The sequence below is a fragment of the Crassostrea angulata genome, chromosome 1 (assembly GCF_025612915.1).
Source record: "Crassostrea angulata isolate pt1a10 chromosome 1, ASM2561291v2, whole genome shotgun sequence".
NCBI lineage: Eukaryota > Metazoa > Mollusca > Bivalvia > Ostreida > Ostreidae > Magallana > Magallana angulata.
Genome location: NC_069111.1, coordinates 30,678,371 through 30,703,671, shown reverse-complemented (window position 1 = coordinate 30,703,671; position 25,301 = coordinate 30,678,371). Strand labels below are relative to the sequence as shown.

Genomic DNA, 25,301 nt, shown 5'->3' with positions numbered 1-25,301 from the left:
TCCAAGTTCATAAAGTAAAGTTTCTTTCTTGAAATATGGTTTGCTAATTGTCATATTTTTAAACATTAGTTAGAATTATCTATGGATAACTGTTTACATACATGTAAGAAGGAACAGATTCTCATTACTTTAGCATAGTTGAGAGGACAAGTTATGGACATTTTAGCTAGTTTGAATGAGAAGGAACATATTTTAGCCTCTTTGTGTATGTCCTTGCTTTTAAATGTGAATTAGCACCTTTTTATGTAATACAGATTTTATCAATTATTGGCTAGCAATCAGTATAATGTTCAATCAATTGATTGGCTAGCAGTCAGTATAATGTTCAATCAATTGATTGGCTAGCAGTCAGTATAATGTTCAATCAATTGATTGGCTAGCAGTCAGTATAATGTTCAATCAATTGATTGGCTAGCAGTCAGTATAATGCTAAATCAATTGAAAAACCCCCAAAAAACCTGCCAAGAATAGCTCTTGCACTTGTAATGAACTTTAAATAAAAATTAGATGTAGTTATCGATATTTTAGGAAAAGTTGAGGGAAGTTCAAAAGGGTGAATATAAAATTGTATTTTTGTTCTCCATATGTTACATGTAATGGTTTATATTGACACAAAGTCAGGTCTCTCTAATATTGTTTTGGTCTGAATCGGCCTTGGCTGTCAACTGGTATAATGGAAAAACCATGGAATGTTTGAAAAATTCATATAAATTAAAACTCCTCATAGTTTAATTTATGGTGGGTTTTTTTTAAAATTTAATAAAATATTACAGAGAAAGAAGAGAGATAATAACATTCATTTAGGCAAAAAGGTACCTAAATATTGAAATTGGAATAGGGTCCCCTTTTTTTTAGCCCCTGTGAGTTGTTGAAAATCAAGATCCCTGAAGGAACAGATTGCCCTGTATTTGAATGGTATTAATAAGGCCAATCAAAATTATCAGAATACGAGAGTTTGGTACTAAAAATAAATATTCTTTAAAAAAAATTATATACTCCTAGAGTTTGTATTGGGGTAAACGAGAAACTGCAATAAGTTTTCACATCTTTATTTCTGGAAACACACTTTGTAGAATGAATGAGCTCATTTTTGCAGCCTCTTCAACAGGTATTTTTTATGGGATTTACAAGTCAGGGAAGTTGTAAATTATTCTGTGTAAAGATTGACACATTGTATGAGGAATCCTATTTATGTGTTTGTATAAGACAATTTGAGCATTCATTTGTTTTTGAGGCATTCTTCATCCTACATTTGTTTTGTAAGTGAAGCCCCTCATGTCATATTGTATAGATCTCCAGAATTCGGCAGCTGGTGTACCTTTGTCTATACAAGCTCAAATACAGACAACTCACGTCTGGCTTGTGTCATAAATCAGGGTCATTCACTGTGTATCAGTGCAGAAGGACTTTTTTTATTCTTTAATAATAATTTCTGGGGTAGCGGGGAGGATTCCTTCCCTCCTCTGTTATCAACAGACTCCTGGTTTGTGCAAAATATTGAAAGAAAACAAAAACTGATATGGTACAATGACCTTGTGCAACTTATAAAATTTCTTCATTAAAAATTCACGTTATAAGAATTTTCATTTGCAGTGGAAGCTTTAACAGCTAACAACAAATATTGTTTGGTCGGTTCCTTGAATCAATCGAACTGACAGAGAATTTAATTTGTTTGACAGTATTTCAATAGGTTCCTCAGCTGTCCCATTTGATTTTTGTGCATGGCTCACAACATATAGTCTTTTCTTTCTCTGTTATAGATTTTGCGCTTCCGAAACACCAGCTGAGATTTTAGCGATCGCAGTGGGATGATTGAGTCACATGTAGGTAACTATTAAACTCTTTATTACCTGAAATCTATATACTCATGAATTTATAAGTACCAGAGGTATCCAACTAGAAACACTATCCCAATGTTTTCTGAAATGTAAGACAGTGCTCCAAGAGTATTGGGGGCTTTTTATGCTCAATATTATTACAGGGACTGGGGTATGCTAACTTGGGAGCTTTTTTTATGGTTTTCAATTGACCATTAAAATAACTGAGATAAGAATCTTAATTGTCTCTGATACAGCCTGTAGTTTTTATACTGCTGAACAAATCTCTCTTTAGACATTCATATGAAAATGCAGCTAATGAAAAATTCAGCACTTTCGCTCCCCAGATAAAGATCCATTTCATTTTTCACATGTGATTTTGTGACAAAACTAAAAGGGGTATAGTTCAATATGGATTTTTAAATTTAAAAGATGGGGAGGGGGGGGGGGGTTGAAAATAATTTTATAGAAAACATTATTTAGGCATTAGTATAAACATGATCTGTCTGTATAGTGTATACTAGACTCAGCAGATGCACTTTTTTGCCTGTATGACTGACTTTTAATACGCCTCAATGACTCAGCAGTTGTCATTCATTGATGAAAAATCAAGTTGTTAAATACGGGACTGTGGTAGTATGTTACACATGTGTTACAGGGAAATTCTGGCCATTATGAAAGCAGACTGTGCAAACGTCTAAAAAGGTATTCACATTTTAAAATGTTGCTCTCTTTTATAGGGAAACTGTTATTTTGGTTTATGATTGAGGAGACAGCTATGAATTATTGAAACATTTTTCTGTACTTTACAGGATTGGCTTCTTTTTTTATAATTCATAGACGAAACAGTTTTAATTAGAAATTTCTCAGAGACAGAAATCTCTCAAATATGGGAGTATTCTGACATGCACACAACATGCAAAGAAACTTTAGCATTATAGCGTTCTTTCTGCGGAGTAATTTTCAGAAGCTCAATTGTCTTTAAGTGGATATTGACATATTTTAAAAGCATTTTATGTACTTCATACTGCTCTCTTCCTGAATGTTTTGTAATTGTCAAGTTAACGAACGATGTTGAATTTCTATGGACATTTGATTCATCATAATCATTTTGTACCGATACCACTTAAACGAAGGCAAAGTTTTATCTCTTAAAGATTAAAACTTTCCTAAAAACATTTAGCGTTCAATTTCCAGCTAACCCAATAAAGTGTTGGAGTTGTATGGAAAATATAATGGATTAGATGGGACTTGTAAGATAATTGTGACTCTCAACCACAAGAGACTTCCATAGGGGGAAAACTGGTTTGTTCGTTGTGGAGCATTTTAGTGATTCCAATTGTGGAACGATGGACGTATCAAAGCAATCACCCTCTAGTGATTGGAGCTATTGTCTCCTGATAGAATTTAGCTTAATTTTTTTTTTCATTTGCGAAATGTTTTTACTTTAATCAGTTGAGTCATGTAAGTAGTTTCAGTGTTATCTGATGGAGCAAAGTCGAACTTTTCATTAGCAGTGCACCATGTTGACTCTCTGTTGACAATTCAGAGCAGTTTCACTATCATCACTAGTTGCATCAAGCTTTTTGCCGCAAGGCACAGTGCTCGATTAGGCCTCCAATATTCTTTTTTTTTCAGCCCTCAGTATTTGAGCGCACTATGCTATTTTGACTATTAAATGTTCTCAGGAACCTGCTTTTTCCATTATAGATTAGCCATCATAACCACCATGAAAATATTTAATACAGATCATGTTCAAGGGTTGTTATTGATTGAATTTACAGTCATCTTTCAGCCACTTTAGGCAAGTAGAGAGTTCCCCCACAAAGTTAATCAGATTTTTATCCGCGTGAATTCCATTCCTAATAGTTGACATCCCCCTTCAGACCTGTCACGGAGATTCCAGGTTTATCCAGATGCAAGGTGAAAGGTCAGATCGCAAGGACATGCAGTGATATTGTGCAGGGTATATCCTCTGAGGTTATAAGGTTAGGTTAGGGACACACAGTGAGGGGCATATCAACTGGGATTGGGGAGAAACATCATCCACTCTGTCATATTTGCTCTCTCTCCATGTCTTGTGCATAGTAGGAGACGTCAAGTCAATACAGGGTAGTATTGAGAAGATTAGATAACTTAATTTCAAGGAGTAACAAAGAATATTGTATGAAATTCACAGCATAAAGAGGCAATTTAAAGAGGAACACTTTTTCTAGCTACAACATTTGTACTACCAAGTTTATATAATCAAACGAATTTCCTGAATCTGAATAATACTATGAATCATGAAATGCAGATGAATAATTTATGAATTTTTGTAGTGATCAAGAGGCAATAGACAGCACTGAAAATGTCAGCATCATCTTAATGATGACTGTTCTTTTGGTCAGTGTAATATTTTCAATCTCTGGGTTGGTCGTCTTTATAGACTTTTTATTAAAAACTATTGCTGTTTTTTTAAATTTGAAATATCATAATTTTTAAAAATGTCATTTCAAAAATTGAATGATTTTAATTCAGTTAAAATTTTTACCATTTTTCCTCTTTCTCCATTGAGGATTGAGGAATTTTTTTCAATTCGTGCTTTCATGAACGTTTCAATAATTGGATTACCACACAATGGGTAGCTCAAGAGTACACTTGATTTTTAAAAGTAAGACCTCCCCCTTATATATAGAGGAGGTGTTATTTCTCTGTACTTTGACCTTGCGACAGAAAAGAAATCTAGACTTTTCCTGGGCATTATCTGTGTAGTATTTGCAATCCATTTAGAAAGGTGTTTACTTCTGATCAAGATTTGAAAAATGTGCAAAAATCCATTTGCAGCCAAACAAAAGCTATGTAATTCAATGTTTCTCCTTTCATTTTAACCCCAGTGAAATTTAGAGTTGTTTACATGGCGAAATATTCCTTTGTTGGCCCATTTTGAACCTTGTGAGTGTGTTGACATGTGAAATTTAATCTTTTGAGATTTTAAAATTTCCTTGATGTGGAAATCTGACCTGGTTAATTGAATATGATTACAATGACAATTGGTTTGTAATTAATGTTGCGCTTTCATTACGATATTGCTTGGATGTTTATACCACTTTCACTATCTTTAGGAATTTATATATTGTGTTCAAAATTGGTTGGGCTGAAAGACTCGGGAAAATATTGGTTGAAAAGAAAAGTATGTGATCTTTCTGAATTTATTTTTTAAGCAAACAGGTATTCTTGTTGTAATGCCACTATTGGTTTGGCTGAAATATTGTATAACCTGCTAATCTATTAACTTCATTCCTATTAATTTAAAAATGAACAATTCTTTGAGGCATTGAAAATTGGATAGTGCTTGCTCTTGCTCTCTCTCTCTCTCTCTCTCTCTCTCTCTCATATTTACTTACTGGTGTAAACGAAAATTTGGTGTGCTCAAATATGATTTAGAATGAAGTTGAAGGCAACTATGAAAATATATTTGGGCAATAAGTTTTTGCATTAGGCCCTCCTTGCAAGGCTGCATTTACAGGTACATGTACATGTAGTAGTATTTGTATTGTAATGTTAAATAAAGAAGTCTTCTAGATCTATTCTTTATTGGTTGAAAACTTCTCGATGAACTGCACAAAACTTCTCGGTGAACTTCACAAAGATGCAGTAAAAGATTCAAGGATTATGCTGCAGCTTTGATTGTTTTGTGATTTACAACTCTGAGAGTGTAGAAATGCTGTTTTTTAACTTGCACTTGCACAAAATACCACCAATTATTATTGCAAGATTCTACAGCTGTTCGAGTAGTTTGAGAAAACCCAGAACCTTTTTCAGTTTTAGCTGTTCTGGGTTTAAAATTAGAACTGCTTCGTTTAATTACATAATCTACTGTACTAGTACAAAATTATGGCTGCACGACGCCATTTCAAAATGTATTTCTTAAAAAATCAGAATTACAAATTGGCTCTGATTTAATTGTTGCATAGAAAATTTGGAGTGTACCATATTGTCTAAACATTAAGTACAGGTATATTTATTTTTTATTACATTATGATTAAATATTATTTTGGGTATAACCATGTACAAAATTGATATGTTAATATGGATAGAACAACTTCAGAAATTTTATCTTTCGGTTGAAGATCCAGGACTTTTTTTTTTCTTTGTGTTTCCTACAGCTGAAATATACATGTATTAGGCAGGTTTATTATTGACACTTTCATATTTTGGTTCACTTGAAAAAGAATTATAAAAAACAATGTCAGCTAATGATTTAGGTCATTGCAAGTGAGCTGTTTTCAAAGGCCAAACTTTGTTATGGGGGGAGGTGGTGTATTGATGCTTTAAGTACTGTCATTGTAATGTTTTGTTTTCATGTTTTTGTTGATATCCAAAAATGCATCTTTTATGAATCAGAAAAAAGCATATTATTGTAATGTTCCAGCATGATTTGGGTACAGTCTTAGGTTAATGGTAAGATATCAAAGGCTTTGAGAACTCGGTGTTCCTCGGTTCCCAGACACTGGAAGCAATACTGACTCCTCCATCAAACCAATGTCTCACCCTGCTATAGGCAGTAATTATCAAATGTCTGCTCATCTTCAATCTTTCTTAATCTTATTGGTCAAGTTAAGAACTATTCAGGTTTGAATGTTGTAGGAATATTGAAATCAAGATATGAAGCCCAAAATTTTATGGTGTCTAATTATAATCAATATTAATGGATATTTGATTGAAAAAAAATCCACTATTTTGCTTGCTATGAACCGACAGAAAGATGTTATTGTTATTTGATTAAACTAATAACGGAGCAAAAACTGTCGTTATATTGGAGCATTTTTACTTTCCTTTAATCAGTCTAGCTTTAGTGCAGTATTGATAGTACCGTAATATATAGAACATTTCATTGATACGTAGAGCATGCAGGCGGTAAAGGGAAGATGATTTATCTCTTTCTATTGATTGGCGCTTAATGTGGAACCAGGGGAGTTAATTCAGCACAAATTCTGGTAATTTGTTGTAGGAAGGGGTTGGATGTGTGATATATCCTGAGGCAAAACATGGTATGAAGGGATAAAAAAACAGAGACAAAAAATGCACATTGATTTTTCATTGAAGTTGTCTGTTGAATTATCGTTCTCCTTATCATGATCGAACAGATGAAAAGCTTTCAATTCAAGTTGTTAGCCCAGAATTAACTGGCCACTTACCGTTTATTGCATATCATTACATGTAAGATTGAGTTTTTGTTAATCTTTCTGGTTCCGTGTTTTGATCAAAGGATGGTAATCAGGTATTGAAATAAAATCTAATTTTTGGATGGGTCTGGTCAGTGATCAGACAAAGAATGGAGTATTTTTTTTTAATGTTCTGCTAATCTCTTTGTCTGATTCAGAAAACAATGTCATTCTAGGATATGTACCAATGATTTTATATTGTCATAACTATATATCCTGGTCGGAAAATAAAATGGTCTTATTGCTCTTTTATATATCTGTTCTAAATGTCTTGCAGAATGTTATATTTTTACAATGTATCGTAAGATTTTATCAAGGCAGCGAACTGTGCAGAGGTTTTTATTTGCCGAGCATGAAGGAAATCATTGGTGGTCGTTAAAATTGTGTTGCAATGAAATTCTGATACTTCTTCACACTATTTCAAAGTGATGTATAGAAAATTTCAGAATAATGCTGCAAATATAGCTGCACAGGTCCCTCATTATTGTTTCTGAGAATGAATTATGCATGCTGGAAGGCAGTCGAACTACTAGACTTGTTTTAATGTTTTCCATTTAGTTGTTAATGGTTTGGTGAAGACCTAACTTTTCATGTTTCCACATGGACTTTTAATTACTGTAAAATACTATCTTTTATATGTTATTAGGGTCTTCCGTTTTCAGCGGAAGACCCTACTATTATTCTATTGTTTCTTTTTCACTTTTCTTATTATTCTTTTTATTAGCTCACCTGAACCGAAGGTTCAAGTGAGCTTTTCTGATCACCCGTTGTCCGTCCGCCCGTCTGTCCGTCTGTCTGTCCGTCCGTCCGTCTGTAAACTTTTCACATTTTTGACTTCTTCTCAAAAACCTTTGGGCCAAATTTAACCAAACTTGGTACAAAGCATCCTTATGAAAAGGGGATTCTAAATTGTTAAAATAAAGGGTACAACCCTTTTTAAAGGGGAGACAATTACGAAACAGTGAAAATAGGGTGCATGTCTTTAAAAATCTTCTTCTCAAGAACCACTGCACCAGAAATGCCAATATTTACACAAAAGCTTGTATGTATAGTGAAGATTCTAAATTGTAAAAATCGTGACCCCCGGGCCAAAACTGGGGCCCCAGGCGGGGTTCAAAATTTAACATGGAAATACATTGGAAAAATGTTTTAAAATCTTCTCCTCAAGAACCACTGCACCAGAAATGCCAACATTTACACAAAAGCTTGTATATATAGTGAAGATTCTAAATAGTAAAAATCGTGACCCTCAAACAAAACTGGGGCCCCAGGCGGGGTTCAAAGTTTAACATTTAAATACATTGGAAAATGTTTAAAAATCTTCTTCTCAAGAACCACTGCACCAGAAATGCAAATATTTACACAAAAGCTTGTATATGTAGTGAAGATTCTAAATTGTAAAAATTGAAACCCCCAGACCAAAACTGGGGCCCCAGGCGGGGTTCAAAATTTAACATGGAAATACGTAGGAAAAATGTTTAAAAATCATCTTCTCAAAACCCACTGCACCAGAAATGCCAACATTTTCACAAAAGCTTGTATATATAGTGAAGATTCTAAATTATAAAAATCGTGACCCCCGGACCAAAACTAAGGGCCCAGGCGGGGTTTTAAGTTTAACATAGAAATCCATAGGATAAATGTTTAAAAATCTTCATATCACGAACCACTGCACCAGAAAAGCCAATATTCACACAAAAGCTTGTGTATATAGAGAAAATTCTAAATTGTAAAAATTATAACCCCGGACCAAAACTGGGGCCCCAGGCGGGGTTCAAAGTTTAACATGAAAATCCATAGGATAAATGTTTAAAAATTTCCCTCTCAAAAACCACTGCACCAGAAATGCCAACATTTACTCAAAAGCTTGTATATATAGTGAAGATTCTAAATTGTAAAAATCCTGACCCCCGGACCAAGACTGGGGCCCCAGGCGGTCCGGGCTACAACTTAAACATAGAAATATGTAGGAAAATTGTTTAAAAATCTTCATATCAAGAACCACTGAACCAGAAATTTCAATATTTATACAAAAGCTTGTATGTATAGTGAAAATTCTAAATTGTTAAAATTGTGACCCCTGGGCAAAACTGGTCCCCCAGGCGGGGTTCAAAGTTAACATATATAAGAAAAATGTTTAAAAATCTTCTTCTCAAGAACTACAATGCAACAGTTTGGGATATCACTATGCATACATCCTTAGCAATTGTAGATTCTAAAGTGTTAAAATCATGACCCTCGGACTAATACTGGGGCATCAAGAGGGGTTCAAAGTTTAACATAGAAATATATAGGAAACATGTTTAAAAAATCTTTTCGAGAACTACAATGTCATACTTTGTGAGATTACTTTACTTGGATCCTCAAATAGTAAAAAACTTTAAATTATAGAAGTGATCTAATACTGGGGCTCCAGTAAAAAGGGGTTCAATGTTTCAAATAGAAAGATAGGAGGGAACATGTTTAAAAATCTTATGGAGGAGAACTAATGCTTCAATTTGTGAGATTACTATGCAAGCATTCTCAAATTGTAAAGTTTCCAAATTGTGGAAGCCGTGACCCGCAGACTAATATTGGGGCCCAAGAAGGGGTTCAAAATTAACATAAAAATATATAGGGAACATGTTTAAAAATCTTCTTCTCAAGAACTACAGTGCAACAGTTTGTGAGATTACTATGCAAGCATAATTGGCTATTGTAGATTCTAAATTGATTGGTAAAATCATGACCTCCAGACTAATACTTGGGCTCCAAGACTCCCAGACCAATACTGAGGCCCCAAGTGGTGTTCAAAGTTTAACATAGAAATATATAAGGAAAATGTTTAAAAATATTCTTCTTGAGAACTACATGCTACAGTTTGTGAGATTACAATGCAAGGATCCTCAAATAGTGTAGTTGTTAAAGCCTACCATAAACCCCGGACCAATACTGGGGCCCCAGAAAGGGGTTCAAAGTTTAAAATAGAAATAACATATGCTATGAAATAGAATGTTACAAGGAACTGTAGTTCAGGTGAGCGATGTGGCCCATGGGCCTCTTGTTCTTTTTTTGTCTTACAAATTTTGTGCAGGCGATTTCTCAAAGATGATTCATTCGATTTTCTTCAAATTTTAAGGGTTGATGTGTCGGCATCTGAAGTTTGTACCGCCGTTTAAATATTTTCATAATCACTTCCGGTTGGAAGTTATCATCCGTTTACGATTTTTAAAAGTCAATTTTGTTGGCTAGAGATTTTAAAAACGAATAAAGATATAGGGCTGAAATTTTCAGTGAAGATAGACATCACTTTTACCTGTTGCAACATGGTCATAAAAACGTCCACCAGAAGGAAAGATAAAAAATCGATTTTTTCAGCTTTTTGCTTTTTATATATTTTTCTAACGGGTTGATAGAGACTCTTTTACTGATTCAGAATATGTAATTTGTTTTAAAATCGATTGATGCGTTCCTGAGATATTAAGCATCAAAGTCCTGAAGCGAGAATTCATTTAGCTCAGTCGTTAGAGTCATGGACATGTGTACAGGCGACCCGGGTTCAAGCCCCGGGTGCCGAAAAAAAAATTTCCTAATTTTTTTTTGCGTTTATTAACAATTTAGTCTTAAAAGTGAAGGATTTTATCTCATTTACACAAAAATCGGACGGAAGACCCGCTCGTTGCTCGCAACGAGAACGATCTAGTTTATACATATAATTTGATATAGATCTTTGAAAGTGTACTAAATTAAACAATTTTGGACTGATTGAGTTTCTATTTTCATGTTGAAACAATATACAAACTATCATTTTTTTATTTTACTAAAGTTTTACAGTAGAATGTGTACAGCACATGTATAACTTTCTACAGAGAATATCTGTTTATAGTGAATAGAGGGTTTAATGGCAGAAGTTATGACATTATCAGTAACTACAGTAGCTTGAGTAGTTTGCAATAATTGTTATATAGGCTCTTGCATGTAAAGGAAACATATATATCTATTACATGATTTCAATTCATTTAGGCTATTTATCATTGTGAATTCTTCCAAGTCTGCATAATTCACTTTAGCATTGGTTTGGTGTTTTTAGCTCACCTGAGCTGAAAGCAGTTCTGTAGCTCCCGGTCTGAAAAAATTTGGATGGACGACCTAGCCATGGGAGCTAAAGTGCCTCCCATAGTAAATATCTGCAATATTCGGCGTACAAAAAATTGCGCTAGTTTTTAACTGATTAACATTATTTTCACAAAAATTCTGTGAAAACAATTACATTTTCAACTTCTTCTCAAGAACCACTGCTCCAATTTCAATCAAACTTAATACAAAGCATCACTGGTTGAAAGGAATTCAAGTTGTTAAAATGAAGGGACATGCCCTCCTTCAAGGGGAGATAATTAGGATTTATTGATAATTTGTTGATATTTTTCAAAAATCTTCTAAAAAATCATTTGGCCAGAAAAACTGAAACTTGTGTGGAAGCAACCTCAGATGGTGTAGAATTAATTTTGTATAAATCATGGTCCCCAAGGGTAAGGTGGGGCCATAAAGGGGGGGGGTTGAAGACAAGTTTTACATAGGATATATAGAGTCAATCTTTAAAAAATCTTCTTCTCAAAGAGCATTTGGCCAGAAAAGCTGAAAGTTGTGTGAAAGCATCCTCAGGTAGTGTAGATTAAAGTTTGTTAAAATCATGGTCCACGAGGGGGGGGGGGTCAAAGTTTTACATAGAAATATTTAAAAAATATTTTTTGTAATCTAATCAGAACATGATTAGCCAGAAAAGTAAATTGTGTGAAGTATCCTCATGTAGGGTAGAATCAAGTTTGTTCAAATCATGATCCCCGGGGGGTAGGGTTAGGGCACAATGGGGAGGGGTTACACAGTTAAATTTTGACATAGGAATTAATAGAGAAAACCTTTTTTCTGAAAAAAAAAATTTCTTTGAAAAGGTGCAACTTTGGTCAAAGCAACCTTAGGTAGTGTAAATTTAAATTTGTCAAAGATCATATTTTTCAGGAGTACGATGGGACCCACATTGGGGGGTCCAATTTTAAAAAAGGAAAATATTTTAAATTTACAAAAACTCAAATGGTATAATATAGGATTTTACTTACCAGTATATGCAAGCATTAATGTTTATACTCTGGCCTCTAGACAATTCTTTGGCTTCACAAGTTTGATGTAAGTTTATATCCCATTTGATTTAGATCTCCTTGAGAACTGTAATGCTCGATCAGTATGTGAAAATCAATATAAAATCATCCTTTGCCAACAAGGGCTCAATGATAAACGAAATATCCAGGGGAAATAATTGTGGTTTTTTTTAAACACAGGATCTGTTATACTACATTGTCCAGATATTTTGTATATGACTCTGTAAAGCTTGTTTTGTGATGACTAGTGTTGCTCAGGTGAGCAAAGTGGGCTATGGGCCTCTTAGTTTTTTTGTTTTTGTTTTTTTTTTTTTGGGGGGGGGGGGGGGGGCTAGGTTGGTTGAAGGTGCAGAAAAGTCTTCATATACATTAAGATTATTGTTGCTGTTATAAGAATCATCAAATAATTTAGGAACTGTAAAGGTTTCATAAACTATGTTTGATGGAACTTTATTTTGAACTAATCTTTATGTAACATTATCATTAAGGCAGACTTTCTGACTTTTAAGGGGGGGGGGGGGGGAGTTATATGGTTTTCAAATGAGAGAAAAAAGCCTTTTAATGTCAAAATAAGACATCTGATTGCCTGATGTTATGTCATGAAAGTCCCTTGCAAAAAAAAAATAATGATAATAATGTTTAAAATGGTCATTATTGCCCTATATTTCCCTATCTGGTTTAAGTATCTATTTGGGTAAAGTCTGATATTTGAATTGATCATTACTTTACTATCCCCATCTGGTTTTAGTATCTCTTTTTCCTGTCCAAATTGCAAGACTTTTTATTCTCTCTATGATAACGTTTATCAGATTTTGTCTTTTAATTAAAGAAGTTCTGAATATATGGAAATGAATGTATTATCATTTTGTTGATGCAAGTTGTTTTAGTTTTGTAGCTGATATTAAAAAGAATTAGGTAGTGTAATTTTTTACCAGCACTTTAAGAAGTGGGTTGTTTTCTTATATTAGTTGTTGTTTTTTTTTATTTTCATCTTAATTTACCAGATATTTATTTATAAGCAGAGATTTTATGTCACTACTGCATGGTATATAGATCGATCCGTATATAGGAGGAAAAATTGTCCGTAGGAGATCTTAAAAATATTTTCCAGAAGCATGGCATTGATTTATTATTTGAATTAAGAAAAAAATCATAAGACATTTAGATTTGAAGAATTGAATGTAAAAGAAAAAAACTGCAATTTGGTCCCAGATTGATTTTTTTTTTTTTTTTTGGTGGTGGTAAAATGTGCTTTGTTTAAGTTTTGAACCCAGGCAGACCTTATAGACAAAGCAAAAATAACAACACCACTCAAGATGGTGATGTTATTTCAACAATATTTACACTCTCTTAATACTTTGTCAAAATAACTCTCAACAGATGTATAAATTCTGTATTCAGGGGCTTAGTGTGGTTGGAGGGGGGATTGATACAGATTGTATAATGTTTCATTTCATTGTAAACACCTTTCCATTTTTATTTGGTCTGAAGTGTGAATGGCAAATTTGCTGGGCAATTAACAGTGATTCAAGATCAATTTGGAGTAGCTGATAATATACTTCAGGTGAGCAATTTGAGTTTAAAATGTCTAGTAATATTTTTAGATCATTGGGAAAAATTCAGATTTTTTATTTATAAGGAGCAACATTATTGATATTACCACTTGAGATTTATATATATATATATATATGTGTGTGTGTGTGTGTGTGTGTGTGTGTGTGTGTGTGTGTTATTAAAAAATGCATCACTGAAAATTCTTTAAATGAAATTTACAGTGACTTATAAAAAGCTTTTGTTGATACATCTTCAATACTATGATTTAATCTCATAAATATAAGAGATAAAAAGTTTTTAACCTAATAATGAAAATGGTGTCAAAGAAATATTTGTTCTTTGATTTTTAATTAAACTTGCAATAATCCTCAGAGACAACTTATCTTCAAATTTAATTTGATCCTCAATTCATTGTTATTGAAATTTTTTAAAATATGAACAGGATTTCATAGTTATAAGTATTGTTTAGACTGTGAGTGTCAATCGGTCAAGGATACTTGAATAATTTCTGGCGGTGCTCAAGCTTTTAAGTTTCAATATTTTGGAGTAGATACCGGTACATTAAACACACAGGGAGAGAGAGCAACTTGTAAAGGGCTGCCACATCCAATGCTTTCTCGGCCAGGGATTACTTAATCTTGTTGACCCCTAGCTAACATTTCTTAATTCTCCTAATGACCAAATATAGTGTATTTGGTGCTAATGGATTTAGTTTTACCACACAGTAGGGACCCCAAATCATTTTAAAAAAAAGGAAAAAGAAAGAAAGGAGAAAGGAACAATTGTTTAGTTTCTCCTTCCTTATATACCAAAGAAAATCCTAGTAAGACTCTTACAAACGACAAAGGAATTTTTTTTTGTCATTCTGGTGTATGGATGTTGATTCTGTGTCATACAATAGACTCATTTGATTGCTGTTTTTTCACCGCCTGGACCAAACAGCTCATCGGGCTTGAATTGTTTGGGGGTAGATAGGTGGGTGTATGTATAAGTATGCATTTCATTCTTGTTCTTTTATTTCTTTATAAGCTTTTAAAGTATTTAATGCTGTTACAATTAAATTGGAATGTACTTGAGGTGAATTAATTTGACACACCCACCCAGGGGTCTGTGGACAGTATTGTCTTGAGGGGGTGTTACGGCAAGAAGTGGTTGTAATGCATGGCCAAAGTACTTAGTGGATTATACAGCTATGGTGTATAGGTTTTTCAAATAGAGTTGTGTAAGAAGTGGTGAGCGAAGTAGATTCCTGGGGTTTAGTTAATGAGAATATCGCACCTTGCTTGATAGTCTGTGTCAGTAAGATGTTTCATATTAAATGGGCAATTTGTGATCTATAGTCCTTCACATAATCAATACAGGCAGGCTATTTCAGGTAGCCCAATGTTATGGTCTGTAGGAGCTTGAGTATACAGGTCTTATATACTGAAGTGGATTTTAAAACTTAAGAATCTTGGAAGGGGAAAAAGTAGGTAAGTTTTTAATTTTTTTTCATTCTGTGTTATCAAAACTGTAGTACATTTAGATTGCGGTAACATTTAAAATATCAAAGTATTAACTTTTGAAATTAAGAGAAATATTGTCAACGGTAGTAGAAAGCCAAAGATTTTTTCCGACGGCCCAAATTGGAAAAAAATACACAAGAAATGCATTTTGTTCTTAAAAACTTTTTTTTTCTTTGAAACGTCTGAACAATTAAAATTGATTTATAATGTTTTTTGCCATGATTAAGTAATTGTCATCTCTGTGGCTCGTTAACGCCAGTCAATTATGTTAATGTTTTTCCACTTAACTGCTAGTTGTCTTCAAATCACAACCTGAGTAAAGGTCGAAACAGATATTTCTGAATGAATTGACATCGCATCTGTTAATCACAATTCTATTACAGTTTTCCCATTCAATTACTTTACAAACCTGCGAATAATACACAGATCATTGGGAGTTGCCTCTTTAAAAAGACTTTGTGGTTTAAGAATCATCTTGAAGATGAATGAGTGCAAAAACTATTTCTTTGACTTGCAGGTAAAATCCATTTTGCAAAGACTTGCTTCAAAAAATATCATTTTTCAATGGGTTAAATTATTCCTGATTAATTTGATCAATCAGTGCTAGAATATCCACTATTTTCTATAAACTTTGCACAAACCAAATAATTTGTGCCTCATAAACAAGGTTGCATATTTTCTATGGAGGCCAGAATAGGCCAATGAACATTGTGTTAATATATTTAGATTTCACCAAAAGAGAAAGAGTTGGTCCCTCAATGGGAGAATGTAATTGGGATGGAGGATTTTGATTTCATTAATCACTGTCTACTCTTCTATGCTGTTTGCTTTTGGAAATTGCTTTGGTACTCACATGCGGGTTTGTTTAATAAGTACTTCATTTGCAATCTAGATTTGGTGCCGAATGCAATATTAGTGGTATGATTTGGGGATTGGAGTCTCCGAGTCAGAAGCGATTTGTGAATTAATGTATAAAAGGGAAAAGGCGTTGTGTACATGATTCAGAGGAATTGACTTATAATGAAAAATTTATTTGATTGATTTGGTGTCAAGTTCTAATTTAATAGGAAACTGGTGAAAAACGATGACTTGTCACAAATTTGTCCATGAAATATAAGTCAAAACAGAAATGTAAGTTAAATAAAATTATTTCTATAGAGCAGCACACCTCTAGATATTCATATAAATAATTTAATTTTGCATGTGTCAAAAATGCAATAAAATTATAATTACCCACCTACTGCAGATTTACCCGAATAAATAGACTCGGGAGAAAAACAGCACAGAAAATCTTTTTTTCCATTGCAACAGAGGTGCACAATCAATGTTATCTGATCCTTGTCCATTGTCCCCTTGCCTATCTCTCTGTAACCTAATGGCTTTTACAATCAATCAAAATTGATTGACAGGGGACCGATTTCTAATTAAGGAGGATGAACTTTAACATGAAGACATTACGGAATTTGAAGAAAATGTTATATTGTGAATGTATGTGTTCCGGAAAAGTGGCAGATAAAATGTGTGAAGATCAATAACCCACTTATGACTGTAAACAAGGCAAATAAAAAGCTCTAGTTGATTTATTGAGTGACTGCGAGTTAATTCAGTAACAGGGGTGTTAATAAAGGGAGCTAACTCTGTGATTAACTATACAGAGGTAAGTCAATGTTTAGTTTATGAAAATGAAAATCATCGGGTCTTAAAAGTTGGAAAAATTTCCCATCTAAAAATTTGGTGTTTAATTCATAAAGGTGTGCTATTGCATTTCGTGATGTATCGGAGAAGGATAAATGATACTGCAACAGCAGGGAAAAGAAAATCAAGATGTCTGGAGTTAGAATGTGTGATGTAAGAGATAATTGAGAACTGAATTCTCCGGATGGGAAGATTTATGAAGTATTTTAGTTAATTTGTTTGGTAATTTGGAGGGATATCCTCAGTTATTTCTAGACAGCTTTTTTCACATTTCTTCACCTTAAGCAGCACTGTGGAGATTATTGCTGATTGCTTGTTTATTTTTCATTTCACCTCAAATAAGCTATGCATGGTTTATCACGCAGCCCATCTACAAGATTGTTACTGATCATGTAACAGTGTAATACACAAATATTAACATGAAGGAAGATGGGATGTTTTCTTCATTGCTGATGGATTTGTTTTTATCTTAAAAGTTACAAAACAAAATATATTTTTTTTGGTATGAATTTTTTTTTTGGAGGGGGGGGGGATGGAGGTTGGGATAGAGAGATGCAGTGCAGAAGGCAGAAGGAAAAATTTGTTTGACCTTATATTAAGTGTTAGAAATAATAGTTTTTCAAGCAAAATATTTTCTTCTTTTCACCATCTGTGAGAATTGGATGGAGTGTTTGACAATTGAATTTATTTTATTGACAATCAATTAGTACAAGAAATGCTTTTGCAAACAGCTATTTGAAAGAGGGTCGGTGTTGAATGCCTTGTTTTGATAAGTAATTATGTTAAGTATCTCTTTCAGTGGACATTAGCGTAACACTTGGAGGTGTTACTAATGGGAGAAGAATACTCTCACTCCCTTTGTTGTCTGTTCAATCACCCGAGCTCTTCATTTCATTTATTCAAAAAATTGGTAACGCAAGAGAGTAATATTTTAAAGTTTGACTCTAATTGTAATGGCTCCTAGCTAGTCGAATAAAAATTAAGGTAATTTTAATTACATATCATTGAATATCTGATTTTTTTTTAATCCATAGAAATTTTTAAAAAAGTTAATTAGTTATCAAATATTTAATTAAAAAAGGTGTTCAATTACACCAAATTTATGCATCAATAAGATAATATTAAGGACTACCGATAGTTTAAAATGTAAAGTATGTACAATTTTTTTTTTTTTTTTGTATTAATTATTTTTTAATTTTTAGTTTTGCAAATGAAAAAAGAATTCATAAACAAGAATATTTAAGGAATTTAATAAATTACAATGATCACATAAATTAGTTGCAATGAAATGACCTATTTCTGTGATGCCAAGATCAATATTAATTAGACTGAAAAGAATTTCTAAAAACAATTTGTGTCCATTAAGTCATGTGAATTCCGTAGATTTTTTCTTAATTATTCTTAATACTTCTATCTAATTTATCACGATAAACCATGTACAAGACAAAAAAAAAAGCAAAAATTACATCAGTAGGAATAGAAAAAAGTCCCTTGTAACATGCATATTTACAGAAGGAAAAAGAAAGAATTACCTATTAAAAGTATTGTAGTACGTCAGCAAGCTTTATTGCATTAAGGTAAACTGAAAGTCTGCTGCAGCCAGTTGGTATCGGCAATAAGACGTAATTAATTGGTCGACTTGTACCAGGTAAAATAGGCAAATTCTCCCCATCTCTTTGTTTTGTGTGATGGCTAATTTCACTGTAATGTTATTTTCTAATATCTTGTTGGCATCATCTTTTTTATTCCTCTGTTTTCCTTTGGGTTTTGTTTTTTTTGCCAATATCAGGCTATGATGTACATGTATCAAAACTGTGCGGTGATTTGTGGTTCTGAAGTAGTTCATGCAGGTATATATTGAGAAAAATGCATTATTTTTTTTTGTGTTCATTTAAATCAGAATTATTTTGGTCAGAATACTGTGCATTTTATATCTGATGATGTTGGCTTCATTTGTCATTTTTGTTTGCATTATTGAATGTCTTGATTTCTTCTGAAAATTAATCATTGGGTTTTGTTTCGGTTAATTCATTCTGATCATTTTTCATCCATGGACAATTAGAAATCTTTTGTTCAGTTAATCCTCTCCGGAACAGGGTGCAACATGTGCTGATGTGAATTCATGGACATCAATTTCTGCTTCCCTGTAATAAGGATTTCATAACTGCATTTCCAATATGAAGATCTATATTTGCGTTACAAGGCACACATTTAAATTTTATTTTAAATGCCATCTCCCTTCTGAATATCAGAAGCAGAAGGGAGTGTATGTCTAATTTGAAAAAAAACAATTAATCACTGATAATTTACTCAGTATCTAGTAAGTAAATGTCATCTATGCATTAGAGGCATTAATTATCAACACAGATATCAGTTAAATTCGTAATGTTTTTTGAATCAGAACTTGGGCAATTTCAATCCTGGGAGGTTTCTTGCAAAGTGAAGTGCTGAGCGATAAGAACTCTATAATCCCTCTGAACAATGTAAATCTTAATCCTTTAATCTTATTTAAACTGTAATACAGAATGTTTTTTCCATCTCATTTGCAGGTAAATATTTCAGTGTTTATCGAAGTACAAGGGACAACTTGAAATTAACAGATTCTTGATTGCGTAGTGGAGTTTTACATTGATATTTCATTTGGGAGCTACATTGATCAAAGAAAACGCCATTTAGAGCATTTCATTTCAAGGTTTGTTTACTAGTTGTAGATTTTCAGTAAATCTCCATTATGCAAAATTCGATCATGCAGAATCTTCAATTGACTTATTTCATTTCTTGGCTATTTTATATTAGAGTGACATTTTTTAAAAGACTTCAATTCATTTCAAGGTTTCAAAATGATTGTTGATAATATAAATTAATCTTTTTCCCCCCAAAAAAAAATTTGATGAAATAAGAGTGCATACTGGTATAATTATGATACAGAATTATTATTTTTTTGAGAATTAAATATTGTCCCAAAGTTTCTCAGAACACTTGCTAACCTTTTTCCATCATCATTGTAAAAAAATTGCAGGCTTCTTCTAGGACAAAAATTATGACTGTCAGAGGACCTTATTGTGTTCTGTAGGAAATGCAATAATCACCAAAACGTTTCATGGTTGTCTTGTTTAGTTTGCAAGGCTTGTCCTCATTGGCATAGGTACAACAAAGTTATATCCTGGCATGAAATGGCAGACATGGAAGAGACAATAAAAGCAACTTATACATTGTACATTATGATTGAGAGAGAGAGAGAGAGAGAGAGAGAGAGAGAGGGGGAGAGGCTGTTGTGAATGATTTTGAATTTAATTTCTGTCTGATTATAAAACCAGCTGGATAAAGGATGTAAAGTCCTAGGGGGTGTTTGCACATGAAATTTAAAATCTTCCCTCTAAACAGTCATGTCTTAGCAATGCATAAAGCATCAGATTAATAGAATGAAAAATCAAAGTGTTACGCTGATTAACGCTGCATTTGAAAACAGATCGAATGCTGGAATCCATTAGTTTGGTGGATGAGTTGAGGGTTTCATTCTAAAGTTAAGAGATGAGTTACTTAATGCAAGGTGGGAAACACTGAACATGCGTAGGTGATTTTTGCTGGGTTTTTATTGTGTGAATTTTTTTTTATAAATAAGAAATAGTTCCTCCTGTTTCTAGCATTTATGAAAAATAAAGTACCGGCATTTTTCCTTCTTCGATCATTTATTTCTCAAAATGGATGTAAAATGAGCAATTGGACAGTATTCGGTAGGAATACACCGGAACGAAACGTACATTTCTCAAGAGAAGGACCTATTTCTGTTATTAAATAGTTGATCTATTCCATATTTATTGTGATATAATTCTGTTGAAATGGACCCGCAAATATCAACAGAGCCGCATTTCTGCAATTTTCTGAGGAGATGAGCCATTTTCACGTGCTATGCATTGAAAGAATAAGATGCATTTTGATAAGCATCTGTAAAGGAATGGCATTTAACAGTAATTTCGGAACATTACTGCTGGTTTTGTAGGCTTTGTTTTATGGGCTCTTTTGAATGAGGTGGTAAAGGATATAGGTTTGATTGAATTATTATTGGAGAGAATGGCTTTAAAAAGATATGGTTCTGACCAATTTCCAACACGTGGTTTCTTTTTCATGTACAAGTATGATATATAAAGACACGCAAAGTGGAAAAATTCACGATTCTGACACTTGTGTAAATTTGGTCACATATCTTGTTAGATTTTGCTTAGAAATTAATATTAGGAACTTCCAAGTAAATTTAGTCCAAAAGTACACCACTTTGGAACCAATAAACACAGGGAAAATTGTTGGAGTGGTGTTAAATAAGGTGTGATAACAGGGAAGGAATGGTTTCTGTGAGAGGGAAAGAACAAGAACAAGAAGAAGACATCTCCTCTATACATGTGTATGTAATTATGCCCCCACAGTTCCCTGTGCAGTAATCAGAACTGGCAGATGACTTGCTGTACTTACTCTCAGCCCTACCTAGGATATTGTGTGCAGTCACTTCATGTGTTGGGTGCCTGAAGAGAGGGCAAAGTCAGACGCAGATATTGTGTGTGCACCTTTAAGGCAAACTTATCAAAAGGATTTTAAAATTTGTAACATTCTCAAAGAGTCTTTTTTTTTAAGTACCAATTGATATTATATATAGTGTTTGTGTTGAGGTTGCTTTTCGTGTTTTGGTTTTGTGCTTCTGGATTGACAAATTTTTGGAGTTCTTTATAAAGTGATGACCAGGATTTGACAGAGAGAAATATTAATTCATCAAAAAGGTAACTCATGCATGTGATTGAATAATTTTGAAATAATGGGTATATTTTAGAAAACGTTTCAAAATCAAAAATTTTCTGTTGCCGTACCAACTTATCTAGTTATGTTGTGCAATACATACATGACTGTAAAGTGTTATGCATCATAATGCCATTATAACACCTTATTTTTGGAACATATACTAGATAAATTTCAGATAAGAAATGCGCAGGTGCTACTAAATATAAAGATCTTTTTATTTTTACCATAGGTTGGTTTCCTTTGCTGTAAATGTCAGAATCTCTTCATACATTCTCAGTTGTTTTACTTTCTCGAGCAGTAGAAACATGCAGCAGTTGGGTTGTATGGGTTTTTTAATGGATCAAGTGTTTCATCAAAGCAAGATAACACAGATTTTTATCATCTGAGTCTATGATACAGGGGAATGTGGTGGTTGTACACTTATATAATTGGAACGGTTTTTGCATTCAATGTCAAGGCTTTAATGGTTATACCTATAGTGTGTTTGGTTTTTTGATCTCGAGATTATTTCTTTTTACACGGGAGACCTTTTCTTCGAGGCATGAACTCAAATTAGCTACGACTTTACAGTAGCGAATGTTTCCAAGATCATTTTAATTTGCAGCCAATTAGCAGAAATAATCCTCAAAGCTTTAGACTTCCTAATGGGTTTTGTTTTTTATTTTGTTAAATTAGATGATGTATGTGATAATGTCAGGTCAAGCAAGCCATTTTCCCACAGATGTGATTATTTCCATATATATTGTGTGACCAGGCATCTAGAACATTTGAGCCAGGTCATTGATTCAATGGTACCATGATACCTTGGTCTCCAGAGGGGTACTAACCCAGAGAACTACTAAAGCCTTCCAATCAGTCCACTGTAGTCCAATACCTGCTGATAAGATGTCAGATGCATGATAAACATCAATTAATTATTGTAGGCATTTCAAAACATGACCCAATAAGTGTCGCCCTTCTTTGATTTCTTTCATATATGGCTCATATATAATGCTTGTCAATACCTAAATTACGCTAAAATGAAGTTTTTGTAATTGTGGAAGGTTTTCTTCAGCTGTTTATAAGGTTCATAGGATACTGAATTTTAAATTAGATATATGATGCCATTTATTTGAAATCTTTTATTTCTTTATTGATATTATTTAATATTCATATTTTTTGTTAGCAGACAGCTGGGGGAGGTACAATGGTAATGTTTACAGATTTTTGTGAAGAATTAATGGGTTCTATATGATAACAAGAGTGTACCATTGAACGTGCAAGGACATGCTGTAAAGACACATAAAAAGAAAAGATGTTTGATATTCAATGATCTTGCAGTCTAAGCCAAAAACTGGGGTTTTTTTCTGTACTGTTGTGACTAATGTTGATCACTTGGTCAAAAGATTGCAAAACACATTTTGTACGTAGCATTATTTCACTTGAATTTTCAACTTTCCTGGAGTTTTAATCTTTTTGATAAAAGCATTACATGAAACAGATGCAGTCATAGTAGAGATCAAGGATGTCTGGCAGTGTTATGGGGGGAAGCTGAATGACCAGTGGGGAGTGGAGTGGTCAAGTGTTTCTTTGTTTTGGCTGCGTGTCTGTTACCTCTGTGTATGGGGTGAGTCTGAGTGGAGAGACCAGCAGCTGGTATAAAACCCTTGCTAACACCAAGATCTCTAACACTGAGATCTCTGGTTTGGTACCAGGGTACTTAATTCTTCTGTAACTAGTGTTTGCAAACCATTAGTGCCATCAATGTCTGCTATTGTTACGGATTCCTGCAACTGTTATCATGCACTGACAGTGGTACTAAGAGGAGGGTTAGATACCATGGATGGCCTACTGATAAATTTATTAAAGTCAGAGATTTCAAAATCAGAGAGATTTTCAAGAAGCATCTTTTCTCATTTTTGTGTCAAGAATGTTTTTCAGAGACTCGTGTGTATGTTGGACTGACTTGATGCATGGTCTAATGATTCTGGTGTCCTTAAATTATTGATTTTGATTTAATGATTTCAAGGTCACATGATCATATGAGATCAAAATTGACTTATAGAATTATCAATAAATAAGAATTTTACCAATATAAGCCGGTTTAACTACTAGAAGTTCAGAAGTTTCCATTGTTGTTGCAAAATCTTAAATAGCTTTTTAAAGGTGTTTCCTATGTAATATTTTTCAGATGTTATATATCTTGCTGCATATCCCATTTGTAGATGGGTGGTATATTTTTGATCTGTTGGTAAGAGAAGATAATGTCAGATACATGCCAATGTGTAGGTATTATCAATACATTAATGCACGCATAAAATGTAAGACAAGAAAAAAAAGAATGATGAATGTTCCATGCAAAGAGCAAGCAGTTTGCTGAATACTGGTACCTTGTCTATTGCAATGAAATTATTGAATTTCTGTGCAGACAATATAATAATTAGTCAACGTAATCCTGAATGAAGACAGTTTGTGGAACCCTATATTGAATACTGTATAATTATTTATCACTTTATATATAATCAAAAGGATTTTGTTGTTTTATCACAAATTAAATATTTGCATTTATTTTGAACTGCTGGTCAATAGACTGCAATTTATTAGGCCGCTGGTCAATAGACTTCGATCTATTGGACTGCCGGTCAATAGACTGCGATCTATTGGACCGGCAAAGTATTTCAGAATGCGGGTATGTTAAGGCTTCCTGATTGATTTCACAGCGATGTGTAGAAAGTAATTTTTCTGTACGTCATACGATATGACGTCATAGTTTACTTTGAAGTCACGATCTGTATCCTTTCAATTGTTCTCAGGGAATGTATCGTAATGTTACGCTGATTTTAGTACTTGGTAAAACCAAATTTGAGTATCAAATAATCTACAGTAATAAAGCCTCATATAAGGTAAATGACTATTTATAATCTAATGGGTTGAAGACTCCTCCTTCTATATGTATTAACTAATATTAAGTGGAGATGTTTTAATGTATGCAACAGGTTTTGCGCATGTAAAAGATAAAAAAAATTCTTAGTATATTGCATAATGGCACATAAACCATCTGTAATATGCATATTGCAAACCCTGAAAACTAACAAGTAAAAGGAATTAGGTAATAAAACAATTATCTAATGCCTGAACAGTCAACAGTCCAGATTTTTTTCCCTTGGTGCAGGAAACTGCTCAGTATAATCTGTTGGCCTTGGGCAATAGATCATACTGAGCTGTTCCCTGCACCTCGAGAAAAATATTATGGTGTATCAACTTCACAAGCATTATATAATTGTATATTATTCTTTGTAACCATTTAACATAGAAAGTATGATTATTCAGTCTATGAAATCCTGTAATGTAAAAGTAACTATTCGATGAATAAAGAGATTGAACATATATACTCAGAGTCAATATATACCTGTAGGGAAGACATCCAGTTATTCATTAAATGAAGACATATAGCAATTGTTCAATTTATGTAACCTGGTAAAAGAGACTTTGCAATTGAATAAGACAATAACTATGCAGTCAATGAAACCATAGTGAAGATAATGTAATTTAAGAGTTAGTATTTATGTACTGGTAATGAACAGTATAATTATACAGTCTGTGTAAAAAAAAAGTATTTTAACA

General features: G+C 33.3%; 1 protein-coding gene across 9 annotated transcripts in view; it reads left to right on the top strand.

The window, feature by feature from the left end:
- Positions 1 to 25,301, top strand: part of LOC128189501 (thrombospondin type-1 domain-containing protein 7A-like) — an 84,465-nt gene that overhangs the window by 12,193 nt on the left and 46,971 nt on the right. For 2 of the 9 annotated variants that reach the window (XM_052861202.1, XM_052861139.1), the window contains 2 exons: positions 1,761 to 1,823; positions 19,460 to 19,602. The gene's annotated coding sequence lies outside the window, so the exon portion shown is untranslated. Of the gene's footprint in view, positions 1 to 1,760; positions 1,828 to 2,501; positions 2,523 to 14,913; positions 15,183 to 16,688; positions 16,873 to 19,459; positions 19,603 to 21,078; positions 21,680 to 25,301 lie in introns of those variants that run through there. The other 7 variants (XM_052861146.1, XM_052861154.1, XM_052861170.1 and 4 more) reach the window with 7 other exon arrangements.